Below are 18,743 nucleotides of genomic sequence, written 5' to 3' on the forward strand. Positions count from 1 at the left end.
ATACCAGAATCCACAAAACATTAACTGCATAATATACATGTAATGCACAGTATTCTCATGATATACATTACTATACAAAATGCACAATTACAAATACCAGGGTTCCCGCGGGGTCTTAAAGTCTAAAATTCTGAACTTTAAATTTAAGGCCTTAAAACGTCTTAAAAACGGACAGATTTTCATCCCAGGTCTTAAAAAGGGTTTACCCTCGTTTATTTCCAGAAACGCTGGCCGCAGAAAGTTATTACAAAGTAGCAAAAAAGTATCGAGTCGTAGCCTACAAAGCGGAGCTCTAGTGCTGGGGTCTCCAACACGTCGCTCGCGGCCTGATTGGAGGTCGCTCGCCAAGAGGCCGTTCACATATCGCGTCTTTTGCACGCTCAAGTTCGTTCAAATGTAGGCGCGCGGTAAGCGTGCTCATAAATGAAGCAACGCGCTCGTTTTTTTCCAGGCGCTATCTGAAAGCTCAGTCAACAGGAAGGATGGGGGTGCACCCAAACACTACGGGTGTTTTTCTCTTCTCCGTGAATAAATCTTGTGGCAGAGCTACAGCAAGCGTTTTTCGGTGGTGGAAAATCCATTAGCTACTACAACTTCTTTGTCATTGTGGAGACGCAGGGCATGGCTGCATAACAACGACAGACGCCAGACGGGAAAATAGGACCGAATTTTACTATTAATAATAAAAGATAAGCTAAAGTACATTGTAAATGTCAGTAATTTATCTTTTTTGACTCATTCTTTTTATAAAAAAATATTTAAAGTCTGAAATATGTGAGGTTTATCTTTTTCTAAAACCTTTTTTGTCAAACCTTTATTTTAACTTGTACATGTTAGTATATAACATGCAAGACACTTTAAAAATGTTCATTTTTAATGGTTTTATTTTATTGTTTATGTAAACAAAAAGTGCATATTGATGCTAAATTTATTTGTTATTTCCTGGTTTTCGACATAAAACTTGGTGAATTGATTTCATTGTATAGTATTAATACTTTTTGAACAGGATTCTGTGATAACCGTGATAATTTTTGTCACTATAATAATGAAATTAAATGTTCATGCCATTTCATCTCTAGTTATGATCAACTATGATCAACTAAAATCAACTAATTATGTGTTTTTTACAGTATAATATGCAGTTTTCTATAAAAAAAATGTATATCTGATTATGTTCTTTTCTCTGACACGCTGTTGGGTGTGGAAGGTTACTAATGTGATTTATCTGTAAATTAAATTAATGCTTTTTCAATTACTGAATTCATTGAAATTAAATGAATTCTTTGATTTGAATATTTATTTGGTAATGCGTCGTGTACGTAGGTCTTAAATTTCAATCTTTATGGTCTTAAAATGTCTTAAAAAGGTCTTAAATTTGACTTGCTGAAACCTGCAAGAACCCTGAAATACAGAATACATTTTAAAAATTCATATACATTTTAAATGTTGCAATGATTCTTTGAGCAGTTCCTGTTGCAGTACAAGTAACAACGCAGTGACTACAAGCAGTACAAGGATAGTCCACCCAAAACATGAGCATTCTCTCATCATTTACTCTCCTTCATGCCATCCCAGATGTATATGACTTTCTTCTTGACATAAACATAGACAAAGATTTTTAAGGAAATAATCCATCTCTGTGAGTCCATAATACAAGTGGATTGTAACCCATGTACGTAAGACAGTTGGTCGGAAGTGATTTTTAATATTTTCCTTATTTTTCTTATCTAGCCTATTGTTTGACTTCAGAAGGCATTGATTCATCCACTGAGGTCGCATAGATTACCGTCACGCTCACTGTGTGTGGTTTTTAAAGCGTCTTTAGGACTCGCAGAGATGGATTACTTTCCTTACGATCTTAATTCGTGTTTATCTGTAGAAAAAAAGTAAAATGCATCTGGGACAGCATGAGGGTGAGTAAAATAAGAGAGAATTGTATTTTTGGGTGAACTATCCCCTCAACATTCATATGCTATTGGTATGCTAATCCAAGATCAGCATAGTTTAATAAGAATAAAGTGAAACCTCTTGTGTACTTGTGAACTATGTTTGTTTTAAATTGAAATTTTAAAAAGAAATTGAAATATTTGCTAGTTTATATTAAAATAAATCAGGTGTCTGAAGATCAAGATCCCAGTCATTCAAAGGTGATGTGTCTGAACAGAGTAAGATTATTGTCTGATAGGGACAGTGGATCTCTGGTACTATCACTCCATCCTCTGTGTCAGCATCAGAATTTTGTTTATGGAAAAGTTGCTCCACTCCCTGGAAAATGAGAGAGGAAATGTATTATAATCTAGCAATACAAACTGCTTTGAACTCCCCATACAGTAACAAGTTGCAGACTTAAAATATTTATTATATTTACATTTAAGGGATTTTACAGTACTAAATATTTACCTCGGAGTCAAGCAGCATTTATCATCTGTAATACTGTTGTGTAACCAGTAGATGGCTGTATTGCCCTATATATAAACATATGGATGTGTATTCCCTAGTTGCTGGATGTTTTCAGTCATAATTACTTGCATGTATTAAGTTTTTAATTTGGACATATATTTATTATTAAAGACTATTAAAGATTAAACATTTTTCTCAGAAATGTTCATTTGAAGTGCACTTTTTTTTCATTATTATTAGTCAAATATTGACACAGAAAAAGCATTTTGTTACTCATACTAGATACATATAATAGCTTTATCAGTCATCTTTATCACACAAAAGTAATCAGAATAAATATTGCAACCAGCCCAGCAAACAAGCTCCTTTGGGGCCCGAATGGGCCCCTTGCGGGCAGCCCACTGTGGGCCCAGATACCGGCGTGAAATGCGGGGCACATGTGGGCCCCAGGTGGGGCCCCATCGGGACAGCCCAAAGTGTGGGCTGACTGTGGGCTGGCCCACACTAAGTAGAGTGGGCCCCCATTGGGGCCAGTTGTGGGCCCACAGCAAACCCCTTAGGGACCCGTGTGGGACCACTGTGGGCAGCCCACTGTGGGCCCAAATACCAGCGTGAAATGCGGGGCACATGTGGGCCCCAGGTAGGGCCCCATCGGGACAGCCCAAAGTGTGGGCTGACTGTGGGCTGGCCCACACTAAGTAGAGTGGGCCCCCATTGGGGCCAGTTGTGGGCCCACAGCAAACCCCTTAGGGACCCGTGTGGGACCACTGTGGGCAGCCCACTGTGGGCCCAAATACCAGCGTGAAATGCGGGGCACATGTGGGCCCCAGGTAGGGCCCCATCGGGACAGCCCAAAGTGTGGGCTGACTGTGGGCTGGCCCACACTAAGTAGAGTGGGCCCCCATTGGGGCCAGTTGTGGGCCCACAGCAAACCCCTTAGGGACCCGTGTGGGACCACTGTGGGCAGCCCACTGTGGGCCCAAATACCAGCGTGAAATGCGGGGCACATGTGGGCCCCAGGTAGGGCCCCATCGGGACAGCCCAAAGTGTGGGCTGACTGTGGGCTGGCCCACACTAAGTAGAGTGGGCCCCCATTGGGACCAGTTGTGGGCCCACAGCAAGCCCACGCTGTGGGCAAAGTGTGGGTATACTGTGGGTACATTGGGTTAAGTGTGGGCATACTGTGGGAACACTGTAAAAAGTGTGGGCATACTGTGGGTACACTGGGAAAAGTGTGGACAATGCAAAGATGTATTGTAATATACCTGTGGCCTTAACAAACAACAAGATTAGTTTGGTTGTACTTTGCATTTGCCACAATACATGCAAAATAATTGCACTTGTTGAAAGTTGAAGTAGTACATTATAAGTTATATGTTTCAAATAATTTCATTTATTCACAGTCATGTAAAATATATATATATATATATACACAATACATTACCGTTCAAAAGTTTGGGGTCAGTAATTTTTTTTAAATACTTTTGAAAGAAATCCCTTCATCTCATCAAAGCTGCATTTATTTAATAAATACATTAAAAAGAGTAATATTCAGAAATATTGTTGCAACTTAAAATAACTGTTTTCTGTTTTAATCTATTTTACAAAGTAATTATTCCTGGGATGTTAAAAATTTATGTTAATAATTTATTACAGTAGCCAGCATCCAGTCGTCAGCATGTAAATCGTGGAAAAAAAAATCAGGAACGTTTGAACAGAACTGTCAAAAGAGCAGCATTTATTTTAAATAGATTTTGAGTCTTTTGTCTTCAGAGTCCTCAAGTCTTCTGGTTCTTCTGCTCCTTCCACCATCCCAGTCTCTTGCATTATGATTTAACAGGATCAGGATCAACCCCTTCGGATGCTGCGGCCTGGCTGTTTTTTGTGTCAGTTTTTTCTCTAAAGTGAGAAAAAAACAACAACAATTGAAATGTTAACATACATTTTTTTACAAAAAAACAAAAACAAGGGTTGTTCCAAGTGTAATTTATATATGACTGGAGAAACCTGAGAATAATTTGAGTTCCGGAAAAATAGTTACAGGTGTTTATTATTATTAAAAACAAATTTAGGCGGTGTTGTTGAAAGAGAAACATACAGAGAGTGAACCAATTGAGGGCATGATGAAATAAGAGCATGAGAACAGTTTACTAAAATTATCAACACAACGTAAAGAATAATTTTTTCAACTTGTACTCACACTCATGTCATTCCAAACCTGCATGATTTCTTCTGTGGAAGATGATATTTTGAAAAATGACTCAAAAAGTCAATGGGATCCAATGGGATTTTCATTGTATGAACAAAACAGATTAAACATAATTCGAAATATCTTCTTTTGCATTCCACAGAAAAAAGTAAATAATACATGTTTGGAACAACATGAAGAACAATCCTTTTAATGTCTTTATCAATAAATCATTGATAGATTTAACTTGCAACCTGAATATGTTATTTTTATTTAAAAAAATAGAGGGAATGTGTCTGACGGTCAAACGAGTACTTACACAGAAAAAGAGTGACCTGTGCCTTGACACACATCACAATTAAGGAAAAAAGAGAGAAGACAACTGAATATTAGTCAAATATTACATAAATCTATACAAATAAAAATTATTTTTTTTTCATCAGTGATTATTGACTAATTAATAGTCAATTAACCAGGACTTCTGGTCCTCGAAGTGCACTGTCTTGCAGTTTATGTCCAGACCTGATCAATCTCACTTGCTCTTTTAACCAAAAGAGCTTGATTAGCTTGTCCAGGCGTGCTGGACCAGGGTTGGTGCTAAAGTCTGCAGGACAGTGGTCCTCAAGGGCCAGAGCTGAGGTCCCCTGCAAAATGTTCTGAACATGACTAGATCGATCACTTACAGCAGTGGTGTCCAGTCCTGGTCATGGAGGAGTTTAGCTCCAGCCTGTCTGTAGTGTCTGCTGATCCTGAAGACCTCGATCAACTGGTTCAGGTCTGCTTAACTGGGGTTGGAGCTCAATTCTGCAATCAGGATTAGACTGCAATAAATACTGAAAAGAGAGAGGACAAACAACATTTCAAATACAGTATTTAATGTTGATCTTAACTTTAAGATTAATAAATGCTGTAGAAGTAATTGTTCACTAATTGTTGGTTCATGTTAACTAAAGCTAACAAAATGAAACCTTATTATAAAGTGTTACCATTTATTAATAATGAGAGAGTTGGCCATACGAGTATAAAATTAATTAATAGGAATCTTAAACTGGTTCAAACTAGGCTACTGTATTGTATATTCATGTTAATACTAGGCACAAATGTCATTATAGCACTCCTTTCATTTGCCCTCCAGGTGGGCGTTCCTATAATGGTGTGAGTCATGTGACGTCACGTGAAATCACTGAATTAACCGTCCAGTGAATATTTTTAAGTTAAATAAATTAGTTTACTTTCATTCACACATTTGGAAATTGCCAGCAAAACCTTTACAATACTATCAAAATCTCTCATATACATACAATGTGATTAAAAGCCTAAATTACAGCACAAGTTAACTTGCCTCTAGCTAGTAACAGTTAGCTGCTAACGTTACTGTTAACTTAACGGATGAGATGCTAGCGGACTTTTCCTGAAGACACTAAATCATTTCTATAAAGTAAATATTCAACGGAAGCGTGTCATTTACATGAAAGAATGTGTCAGAAGCATTTGTATGTACTATTTGTGTAAGTTTGGGGACTAAACTTACCTGAAAGTAGTGAAAACAACAGTGAGAGACGGAGTTACTGCTTGTGTCAGTTGAGCTGTCGTCCCGTTTCCATGGTAACGGCCTCCGCTCCAGTTCAAATGCGGCTCGAATGTTCAGCGCGAGCGCCCATTAAAACACGTAAAAGTCACGCAGCATTTACATAAACAGAATTGATGGAGGGAATTATTTGATAATCAGATAAAATATCTTGAAAATTTTGTTTTGTTCCATTTGTTCCTATTTTAATAAAACCTGTTATAACCTCAGTGAGATCATTTATGCAACATAATAACTTAAAAATATCCATTAGGGAACGTTCTCTATAAGTTACTTTAAGGTTATTCAAAAAATAACCACCCTGCAACGTTCTGGGAACATTATTTTATGGTTGCAAAATAATAACTTAAAAATAACCATTAGGAAACGTTCTCTATAAGTTATTTTTAGGTTATTTAAAAGTAACCACCCAGCAACGTTCTGGGAACATTATTTTATGGTTACATAAAAATAAAACCAAAAAAGAATGTTCCCCTAACGTTAGTATTTGGTTCCCAAAAAAAAATAAACAAACGGGAACCAAAAACTAACGTTAGGGGAATGTTCTGTGTTAACTGGGTGGTCTGTCTGACTTTATCAGTCTGTCTGGGAACAGCTGCAACAAGCAAACAGGTAAAGATAGTACTCGTCTTGCTATCTTGTTGACTGTGTGCAGTTTTAGTTAAGTATGGGATTGACTGTTGAATGAAATAACATTTATGACATTTTACAGGATCGTTAAAATAGTTTGATTAACCCTGAGCTTCTAATCTTAAAGCAATGATTTAACTGTACTGTTATGGTGGGTTGCCCACAGTAAACCCTCATGGTGAAAAACAGCTATGGGCCCTGGATGGGCTAACCCACTGGGGGCCTGTGTGGGTTTTCTGTGGGCAGTCCCACAGTGGGTTGCCCACAGTAAATCGTAATGGGGGCCCAAATGGGTAAAACTGCTATGGGCCCCGCATGGGCTAACCCACTGGGGGCCTGTGTGGGTTTTCTGTGGGAAGTCCCACAGTGGGTTGCCCACAGTAAATCCTAATGGGGGCCCAAATGGGCAAAACTGCTATGGGCCCCACATGGGCTAACCCACTGGGGGCCCGTGTGGGTTTTCTGTGGGCAGTCCCACAGTGGGCTTGCCCACAGAAAGCCCACATGGGGCCCGAAAGGGTTTGCCCTTGCCCACACTGTCCCACAGAAAACCCACACTTACCCACAGTGGGCCCACACTGGCATGTTTGCTGGGAGGGCGATACTTCAAAATAATTGAATGTTTACATATTACGAACAGAGACGTGGTCTGTGGTCAAGTTGTGTATCTCCTCTTTCAAAAACTTTGCATCGCAAATTAATCAGCAAATGAGAAATTCAGGTTTAAATTAGGGTTGTTCCGAAATGCCGCCGATACCAATAAAAATTCTGGCATCGGTATCGGCGAGTACATCTACCCATGTACCGATCCGATACCATTTTATTAAACAATACCTAGTTATGCACGCTAGCTTTGCTTTATGCTGCAAATCGGAGATCAATTCTTCTTCGCTGCTCTAAACAGTGGTTGCTTGTGGCAACACAGGAAGTTGTGCTGTTGCCACACGCAACCACTGTTTAGAGCAGCGAAGAAGAAATGAAAACGCAAATTTTCAAATGCAAGCGCGCGGCAAGCGCATAATGTAAGAGACGCTGGCGCCCAACATCAAATGGCAAACATAATGAAAACGGAACAAAACTGCGCTACTTGTTATTTTGTGCTTCACGGACCATTAAACAGTTTGGAACAATGCAGCGCGAGCCGATCTTGATCAAGCTAACTGTTACACTGTTGCTACACAGCGCTAAGAGATCCAGTGAAGAAAACATTTGAATTCGCCACTGAAGTAGCCTAATAACATCGCTGCGAGATCTACGTTAGTGAGAAGCATTCACATTCTCCGTTATTAACGGATCAAACAGCGCTGACGTGGAAATCAGGAACATTGTGCTTTCAAGTAACGTTACGTTGGTTTTATTTTGACATTATGAATAAAATTGCTGCCCTCAAATGTTAATCTGAAATAAAATAAACCTTTGTTTATAACTACTACAATATTACATTTAATTTTTTTATAAGGAGCTGTTTTTGTTTTATATGTCAATTATAGCTCCATCATTGCTCAAAGTAAAAAATGATCATACTTTATGATGTTAATAAAAAAATAAAAAATGTAAATCAAGGAAATTTCTCTGGCATTTCTTTCTTTTTGCTGTATTGAAAACGTACCGAACCGTGACACCAGTGTATGGTATCGAACCGAACCGTGAATTTTGTGGACCGTTACACCCATATTATTCATATATCATTTTTTAGATTCCTAGATTTATTTGTTGCACTTTTTTATACAGTTATATTGTAAAATTAAAATACCTTTTATAAAATAATTCTATCAATTCATACAGGGCTAGTATGAATTGCAGCTGTACACACCCAGGTATCGGATTAGTACTCGGTATCGGCCGATACCCTGAGTCCAGGTATCGGAATCAGAATCGGGGAGGAAAAAAGGGTATCGGAACATCTCTAGTTTAAATAGCTTTATTGGCATGGTAAAAAAGGCTTACATTGCCAAAGTTGAGTCAGGCAGTGATTGACAGCGCTCTGGTCCTATGGCATCAGCCCAATGTTGTTTGGGGTGGCTGGGGGGAAATATGATCTAATCGAAGACTGTAACCGAATGTAGAAGTCATGTAATGATTGGGCTAACACTAACAGTTAAATCAAGACATGTTATGGGCTCTCACTGAGCTCTAAAATGCCTCTACACCTGAAAAAAGCCAGTACTGTATTATAAATAGTATTAGTATAGTATTAAAAAAAAATCAGACTTACCACGAGTAGGCTAACGTTATCCAGTATCCTCCTGATATAGCGACGATGACTAATGATAAATATCATTCGTCTGTACTATTCCTTCTATAAGAAATCATCTCAACAATATAGTGTAGCAGCAAATAAATACAGATATAAACTTAATATCGCTAAAATGAAATAGAAAGCTGCGATTACAGCCATCCACACATAAACACACCACTGACGTCTTCACTTCCAGGTCACGAAGCTGTCAATCAAAAGCTCAGTAACCAATGAGAACACACTGCTACTAGCCCCGCCCCCACAAGAGAAATGTGTCAGAACAGCGAACGAAAACTCAGGGAGCGTAAACGAAAACTTCAGAAGCGTAAATGAAAACTCTGAGCATTTGTAAGTTCAGATCAGCGATTGAAATATGAGAAATAGTTAGCAAAACATGCAGTGTATTAAAAACGAAGTCAAAAAATTTGCCTGCGATTTATTCTTTTTCAGTTTTAGAGATAATTTATTTAGTTTCAATTTATATTTTCATTAGTTTCTTGAAAAGCTACGTTCATTTTTATTGGCACAAGAATAACTCCATACTAATGCACATATATGCTACGTGTTGGCAAGCAGATGCAGCCAGAATATGCAATTTATCATGTGGTGTTCATATTCTAGCCTCATGTGTTTTCCTGTATCATCAACGAGTAAAGTTACAGTATTTACTGAATTCGTTTTCTTAACGGTCTTGATAGCCACGTTAACCCTTATGAAAATTAACTATGGTTTAACAAAAAAAAAAAAAAAAAAAAACCTTGGTAACGTTAGGCCTATTTGTAGTATAACTGTGGTTATTAAAAATGGTAATAAAAATCCGCCAAAAACGTGGTTACTATTTTTTAAGAGAAGAGTTTTCAGCTTCCAGACAGTGTTTAAAAATGTCCCGCCATTTAAGAGATTGATTTACTGACAGATACTATCGCGTATTAACAAAGATTTTATACACAATTAAACAGACTTTATGTATAACAAGTCTACGAAAGCTTGTTTTAGGTCTTTTGAGGTGTGGGATATCTTTCTTAAAACAGATGGAAAATGTAAAGACGCATGCTACATTTTCAGTGTTTTGCCTCCAGCTCTCGCCAGTTAACTGAACATCATTTAAAATGCTAACGTTAGCTTGAAAACTGTAACGTAAACTTATCACAAATGTAATATAAATTAAAGCTGCAAGCAGCATTTATCGGGGTTCAAGCAGTTAAGGCCTTTAAGCACACAAGCATCAAAAGACATTACGTTTTATTTAGCAAGCATTTAACAACTGCCATCATAGATGAAAAAGTCAATTTACAGCCAATACATGCAGTTTGCCATAGGAAATATATGGTTTTAAAGCGTTTTTACAGTTATAGCACCTTTATAGTCTTCTTACAGTCTTGCCTGATCTCCACCACTTTTATTAGTAGTAGCCTACTCAAAGTGTGCCTATATAATATATATGTGTCAAATTTGTTGTAAATATGTAATTTTGATAAGGAGTTTAGACAATTATATTCAGTGGCGTAATGAGCCAACACCGGGCACTTAAGTAGGATTATCAAGGCGGGCCCCTTGATGACGCAATTGATGACATTGATGACGCAATGTCCGCGAGTAGGCTACCATGAATAGGGCAGGATATGATCATACACAGCATATAAGAGATGAGATGACTAACAAAATCAGGAGGAGCCTATGCTCACCAAAAAAAAACAAAAAAAAAACACTGGTGACAGCGCACCATAACACATTGTTAGGCCTAGGTCCAAATACATAAAAAAGATGCTCTCTTACATTATAGCGGGATTTTCCGGGCTTTCCTATGTGCAACTGCAAAGTTGTCGATTAGATCAGGATTGTGTGCACGGGCATTCTCAATTGACCCTTCGCAGGGAGTTTGATTGACAGGTGATCTGACTAATCATAATCCACCATTTTGTCCCACAAAGCAGTCAGGAGAGTTAGTAGATTAACTTTGGAGGATTTAAATTTGAAAAACAAAGTGTACTGACGTCTTAGCACTTTAAAACAACATTCCTTTTATGTTCATTCATGTTTATTTTAATGCTATAAATTAACTAGAAGGAAGAGATGATCGGTTCACGAGCAGCTTTAACTGAGCCTTGAGTCTACAGCGATCTGTCAGACACATTAAAGAGTCACAAAGCGGTATTTATTGTTTAAATGTCTCTAAAAAATGACTACATTTGAAAGGTGAGACTTTTGGCGCTTTTCCATTACCAGTACCAGCTCGACTCGACTCGACTCGCTTTTCGCTCCGTTTTCCATTGCAGATAGTACCTCCACAATAGTACCTGGTCGTCATAGCGACGCCGCAGGAAACTGCCGTGACTTAATCTTCTACGCGAGATACATCCGCTGCCACACAATGGACAATGGAGGAAATCGAGTGTATGCTGTTTTTGTTTTATTCAGGATACTCCGTCTGGCGCGTGCAATGATGACGCAGTGAATAGTGACGATTCTCTCTGACCAATCAGCAGTCTGCCGTGTTTTCACGTCACATTTTATGGCGCTTTTCCACTACACAGTACCAGCTCGCCTCGGCTCGCCTCGGCTCGACTCGACTCGGCTCTGTTTGGTTTTCCACTGTGTAAAAGTTGTAACTGTACCGACTTCCAGGTACTTTTTTTCGTACCACCTCCGGCGAGGTTCTAATGGCGCTTTTCCACTACACAGTACCAGCTCGCCTCGGCTCGACTCGACTCGACTCGGCTCTGTTTGGTTTTCCACTGTGTAAAAGTTGTACCTGTACCGGCTTCCAGGTACTTTTTTTCGTACCACCTCCGGCGAGGTTCTAAGCGAGCTGAGGCGATACTAATGGCGCTTTTCCATTACCAGTACCGGCTCGACTCGACTCGCCTCGCCTCGACTCAGCTCGGCTCGGCTCGCTTTTCGCTCCGTTTTCCATTGCAGATAGTACCTCCACAATAGTACCTGGTCGTCATAGCGACGCGGCAGGAAACTGCAGTGACTTAATCTTTTACGCGAGACTCGCGAGACACACCCGCTACCACACACACAGGACAATGGAGGAAATCGAGTGTATGCTGTTTTTGGATGTTTTTGCTTTTGTTTTTGCTGTTTTTTTATTCGGGATACTCCGTCTGGCGCGTGCATTGATGACGCAGTGAATAGTGACGATTCTATTCTACTTTTTTTCGTACCACCTCCGGCGAGGTTCTAAGCGAGCTGAGGCGATACTAATGGCGCTTTTCCATTACCAGTACCGGCTCGACTCGACTCGCCTCGCCTCGACTCAGCTCGGCTCGGCTCGCTTTTCGCTCCGTTTTCCATTGCAGATAGTACCTCCACAATAGTACCTGGTCGTCATAGCGACGCGGCAGGAAACTGCAGTGACTTAATCTTTTACGCGAGACTCGCGAGACACACCCGCTACCACACACACAGGACAATGGAGGAAATCGAGTGTATGCTGTTTTTGGATGTTTTTGCTTTTGTTTTTGCTGTTTTTTTATTCGGGATACTCCGTCTGGCGCGTGCATTGATGACGCAGTGAATAGTGACGATTCTCTCTGACCAATCAGCAGTCTGCCTTGTTTTCACGTCACATTTTATGGCGCTTTTCCATTACCAGTACCAGCTCGACTCGACTCGCCTCGCCTCGACTCAGCTCGACTCGACTCGCCTCGCCTCGACTCAGCTCGGCTCGCTTTTCGCTCCGTTTTCCATTGCAGATAGTACCTCCACAATAGTACCTGGTCGTCATAGCGACGCCGCAGGGAACTGCCGTGACTTAATCTTTTACGCGAGACACACCCGCTACCCACACACACAGGACAATGGAGGAAATCGAGTGTATGCTGTTTTTGGATGTTTTTGTTTTTGTTTTTGCTGTTTTTTTATTCAGGATACTCCGTCTGGCGCGTGCAATGATGACGCAGTGAATAGTGACGATTCTCTCTGACCAATCAGCAGTCTGCAGTGTTTTCACGTCACATTTTAGTATCGCCTCAGCTCGCTTAGTATCGCCTCAGCTTGCCCCAGCTCACTAGAACCTCGCTGGAGGTGGTACGAAAAAAAGTACCTGGAAGCAGGTACAGGTACAACTTTTACACAGTGGAAAACCAAACAAAGCCGAGTCAAGTCGAGCCGAGCCGAGCCGAGCTGGCTGTAGTGGAAAAGCGCCATTTGTTTCATATCAAAAGTACTTGTCTGTCAGCGCGCAGTCTCCTCTCTGATCCGCAATGTATTTTTCACTGTGTGAGAACTTGGTGTGGTGTGAGAGTGGCGTCGCTTGTCAGACATAGCAACAGTAACTAAAGTGGGCAGGTCTTTGCGAATGGTCATTGACAGTATGGACGGGGTTTCGCCAGTCCCAATTCAAAACAAATTTCATGACAATCCATCATTGTTTGTTTCAAACATGTGAGAGCATCAAAATGATCCATGGGTGAAATTGATTGGATTTAATTCATTTTTTTGTCAGTTCCTATCATAATTTTAACATTTTGGCGTTATTGTTTAGCTATTTACCTATGTTTTCAAATTTCCTGTGTTTTTTTGTTGTTGTCTCGATCGGACTAACGGCTTTGAAGATAAACACAATTTTTTAAAGCTCTAAATGACACTTACAAAAACCATAAGGCGAAACCTGGCATGTTTGGTATTGTTGGACTCTGCAAGGATTCAGGAGTCTTAGGAGGTCACTCCTGTGGAAAAAACACTGGCTTGAAACTTCTAAGGCTCCTTCAAGGCATTGTGCCAATGACGTATACTGAGTTTTTTGAGATACACCAATGTTCTCATAGACTATCATGGCACCCTGGACAAAGACACTGCGTGCCAATTTTCAGTAGACTAACAGTTGGGTGCGCTTATAGCTATTTTCATGATTTTTTTCAATGTTACAACGCCACCAAGTGGCCAATTGTCACGATTTTTTTCATGTCAACTCAGATTGAGCTTATGAACGTGTGCCAAGTTTAGCGAAAATATCTCTTTCCGCTCACAAGTTATAACCATTTTATAGTGCCACCAAGTGGCCAATTGTCATGATCTTTTTTCACGTGACCTCAGAATAAGCTCATGAACATGTGTCCCAAGTTTTGCGAAAATATCTCTTTCCGTTCACAAGTTATAACCATTTTATAGTGCCACCAAGTGGCCAATTGTTGCGATTGTTTTCAAGTGATCTCAGGTTGAGCTCAGGAAGATGTATCCCAAGTTTAGCAAAAAAATCTCTTTCCGTTCACAATTTATAACCGTTTTAGTAAAAGTGGCCCTGGTGCCATCAAATATTTTGGTTGAAAAGGGCGTTATTTCCGAAGAATCCAAACCAATGCCATTATATAGATCTGCTCACGGCTGCTCTCGACGAATATGATTGCTTTGGACCCCTGTTAATCTCACAATCCACTTCACGAGACTGAATTCAAATCTCCCGCTTTGCTTGCCCTTGATACAGATCCAAAGTCGACTGATCAGCTAACTGTTGTGGGCGGGACTAAACAGCGGAAACGTAATGGTGGCGAATTTGAATCTGCGTGACTGCGTCATCGCGTGCGCGCACACACACACACACACACACAAAGCACTGAATGTGCAGCAACGGAGATTTGGAAACATATTAATAAAATATACATGAAATTATGGGAGAATAAGACAATGAAATAATGATCAAAATGAGCATCTATTTGCAAGACAAGATTAAAAGACTATAGCCTATGCAATAAAAAAGAATTCAATACAGGTCTACTGTAGCCTATGTAGGGTAGGCTACTGTATTTACAAATACTATTATTTAACCTAAAAAAAACCTCAATTTAACCCCCACATGCTTAATAATCTGTAAGGGCAACATATTGAATAGATGCAGATTTCTGCAGTTATACCTTCTTTTCTTTGTTTTCTAATTTCACAGAAAAAATCTGTAAAATATTACTTTGTAAAAATACAGACAAGTTCCTTTTAAAACCGTAAAATTGATGTAAAACCAAAATACAAGCAATTACCTGTAAATTTAATAGTGGACCTTTAAATTACAGCAAATATCTGTAAAATAACAGGCATTCACTGTATAATGACAAAACGGTAAAATTCTGTAAAAAAAAACTATTACCTGTAAAATTACACTTTTTTTTACAGTGTAGGCAACATAAATAAAACCCCCAAATGTAAAAATGTACATTATTTATTTACTTAAGAACAATCAAATAGTACAAGAACAAAAATAAGACAAAAAACTGAACAGAAAAAAAAAAAAAAAAAAAAAAATATCTTTTTGATCTTCTCAGCTCTGTGAGCTTCGAATTGATAGATATGCCTATCTGAGATAGGCATCATGTATGACATTTGCCAAAGTGAGATATGAGCTACAAAATGACCAGATCCTGCCATGAGCTATATAGGAGACATATCTTGTATGTATATATAGGGCTTATATGTGGATATAAAGAAGCAATACAGGAGACATATATGGCCTGTATATGCACATATATGCACCTCAATTTTGCCTATATGTGGCATACGCATGTATGCAGCATATATTATCATATATGTGCATATATGCTGTATATATGCAGCATATATGTGCATATAAACTGCATATAGGTTTCATATATGCGCATATATCCTCATATAGGTTCTTTCCATGTGGGAGAGATGAGATGGATGAATACTTTTTTTTATATGCTTTATTGCTGATGTTGATGAATGAGAGATGGGTTATTTTTTTTAATTATTTTTTTCAGATTACCCATCTGAAGCGTTTTTGATAAAATATGGCATGAACAGTGCATGTCTCCAAAGCACATAAGTTATTGTACTGCACAGCAGCCTCTTGTGTCACTGTGTTTCTCGGGCACAGTAATAAACACCAGTGTCCTCAGCCTGCAGATTTGTCATGTGCAGATACACCTGCATTTTACTGTTGTCTCTGGAGATGGTGAATCGCCCTTCAACAGTTTTAGAGTAATATTTGTTCTTGCCGCTTGGAGCAGAAATATGTGAGATCCACTCAAGCCCTTTCCCTTCAGCCTGTCTTATCCATGAAATATGTGCATTATTAACTTCAATCCCAGAGAAAGTACAGGTCAGTTTATGTTCGTTCCCAGGTTTGATGACGACTGACTCAGACTCAGTCAGTGTTTGACCTTTGCAGACTGTTAAAATAAAATAAAATGAGAATTTATGAGATGCTTGAGTTTTAGCAATAAAGTGAAAAATAGAGATGACTTGACAGCAAAGAGATGAAAATGAATCAAATGTTTATGCACTGAAGTGCTTAAAAATAAATCTTACTTACTTTCAATGGAGACTAGAAGGCTTATGAAACAACAAGTAATTCTGAGGACCATTTTTGCAGCAGTTTTTGTTAAAAATCTCAATGACAGAATACTGAAAAGGAGATAAATATGAAGAGTTTATAAGGCAGAATGTACATTTTAATTTGCATAGCCCATCCTCCAGCAGATTTTATATCAAAGGAAGGTCAGACCAAAAGAAAAAAATTCAACCCTAACTGGATTCATCTTGCACTTTGTAAAGGATATTTACCACTACAGTGCACTAATTCACTTGAAAGTTTTCTCTTTATGGAGATATAAAGATTAGTGTTCATCTTACTGTGATTGAATATTGTTGAATCTCAGTCAAATAATGTATGAATTATTTTCAGATTTATTTTGCAGATGCTTATGGAGACTGTTCAGTACACTCACTGCAGGTTATGTGGCTGCAACGTGATCTCATGAGAATACGTGTGTATTTTTACGTAAAGTGTAGTTCTACCACACTTACATTTACTTACGTTTTATACACACAGAAACGTATAATACTGACGTATTTACATCACTAAAACGTAAAATATGTATGTATAGACAGCACAAAAAAATTATTTACGTATGAACTATGCATATTAAAGTCGTGGCATTAATGTTTTGACTCTATTGCACTCAATTGTCTTAACAATTATGTTTTCAGTCGCAGTTATTAAATGCAGTTTGCTAATTTAAGAAATATTAACATTTCGCTCTGTTCGTGCCTTCTGCTGCAAACTCGTTTCAGAGGATTAGCCTACATGGCGTTAAACAGGACTACACTTTAAAACCTTAAAAATACCTTCTAGTTTTAAGAAATGGTTATGGGTACACTCTTAGAAAGAATGTGTCAAAAATGACACAACCTGTGTTAAATTTTAACACATTTGTGGGTGAGCTCCAGGACTACTATAGTTTTGTGTTAATTTCAACTCATTCACTGTGTTAATGAGTTTAACACACTAAATGTGTCAGAAAGGTTAACATAAAGATGTGTAAAAGATGTGTAAAAGATGTGTAAACATGTGTAACATTACCACATTATGTGCTATCCTTGGCTACACACACTGTGTTAAGAAAGGTATCTAAAATCCTAAATCCTAAACAAAATAAGCATTTGACAAAATAAAGTCTGTGGTTGATTATCTTATTTATTATAATGACTGACATATCAACAATTAAATTCAATCCAGAATAGAACAATACAATTTAAAGCAGTCAAAAAGGAAATGTCCAACATAGGATAAAACAGTTATTTTCTCAATCTCATTAGGTAACATGACACACTTCCCCACCTTCAAAATAATTTCACTTATTTCCAAAACATGTTTGGCTTGATGTACATTGGTGGCCAAGTTTAGAAAATATTAAGCATTTTAATGTTTTTGAAAGAAATCTCTTATGCTCACCAAATATTTTATTTGATACAAAAGTACAGTAAAAACAGTAAATATTGTGAAATATTATTACAATGTAAAACAGCTGTTTTCTATTTGAATATATTTAAAAAATATTAGGTAGGTAAAATGTATATTTTTATTTGTGTACATTCAAAATGACTACAAAATATCATGTCATTGAAAAATAAATAAAACAACATGATGAGCTGCTTTAGCGCGTCTCGGTCTCTTTAGATCTTTCTGGCGCACACCAAAAATGAACCAAAATACAGAGAATAGCCTTCTTGGCGCGCCTACTTTTGAAAGTCAACATTTAGATTATTTAACGTTATAACGTTGCATTATATATGCCTGAGTCACTTTGGAATAAATCACAGCGTGTTTCATGATAAAACGTGACTTAGCCTATATACAGTCCGGAAAATAGGCTATAGGTTATAGCAAATTCAGACCAACTGCTGGTCTACAGAGAGAAAAAGCCCTTTCTGGGCTCTTCTGTTGTACCGAGCCATTCGTTAGTCTAGTTGTTTGATGAGAAAATTAAATGTAGCCTATAGTTGCAATATACGCGTTAAGTTTTGTAAGCTCCGTGCAACTGCTGCAGCGGTTTATTATTACTAGAATATTAGAAATCTAATACTCAAGCTGTTTTCTCATTTTTCTACTCTTAATATTAAATAAAAAACGACTGAACGAAAGATACACGGATTCTCTTGAACCACCACCGTGTTTGCGGCAGAAAACTACTGCAGTGCAGCCAAAATGCTCTGTTCGACTTATCTGAGATCCTTTACTCTTCCCTGTGGATGACCTGTGACCTACTTTCTGTAAGATCTGAATTTTTGAACTTGAATTTTTGAACTTGAATTTTAGAAAACTGAATTTGAAGTTCCGAATTTCTTCATCTTGAAAACTTGAATCTGTATTTTTTTTAACTGAATATTTGCAGTATACGAATTCAGAACAAAAAAACTAGCTGTTTGAAAATACATGTCTATAAAATTCAGCCATAAAA

The 18,743-nt window shown here is 38.3% G+C and overlaps 1 long non-coding RNA gene across 2 annotated transcripts; it reads right to left on the reverse strand.

The window, feature by feature from the left end:
- Nucleotides 1-2,846: 2,846 nt before the first annotated feature.
- Nucleotides 2,847-6,368, reverse strand: LOC311067697. 2 transcript variants are annotated; one of them, XR_014603264.1, is made up of 4 exons: nucleotides 6,120-6,368; nucleotides 5,272-5,421; nucleotides 4,908-4,929; nucleotides 2,847-4,299 (listed from the first exon to the last, which is right to left on the reverse strand). It is a non-coding gene; the product is annotated as an uncharacterized lncRNA (long non-coding RNA). The 2 variants fall into 2 exon arrangements; XR_014603265.1 differs by having other exon boundaries at nucleotides 5,272-6,368.
- Between the last annotated feature and the right edge of the window lie 12,375 nt (nucleotides 6,369-18,743).

Source organism: Abramis brama, assembly GCF_963993115.1.
Source record: "Abramis brama genome assembly, chromosome: 1".
Taxonomy (NCBI): Eukaryota; Metazoa; Chordata; class Actinopteri; order Cypriniformes; family Leuciscidae; genus Abramis; species Abramis brama.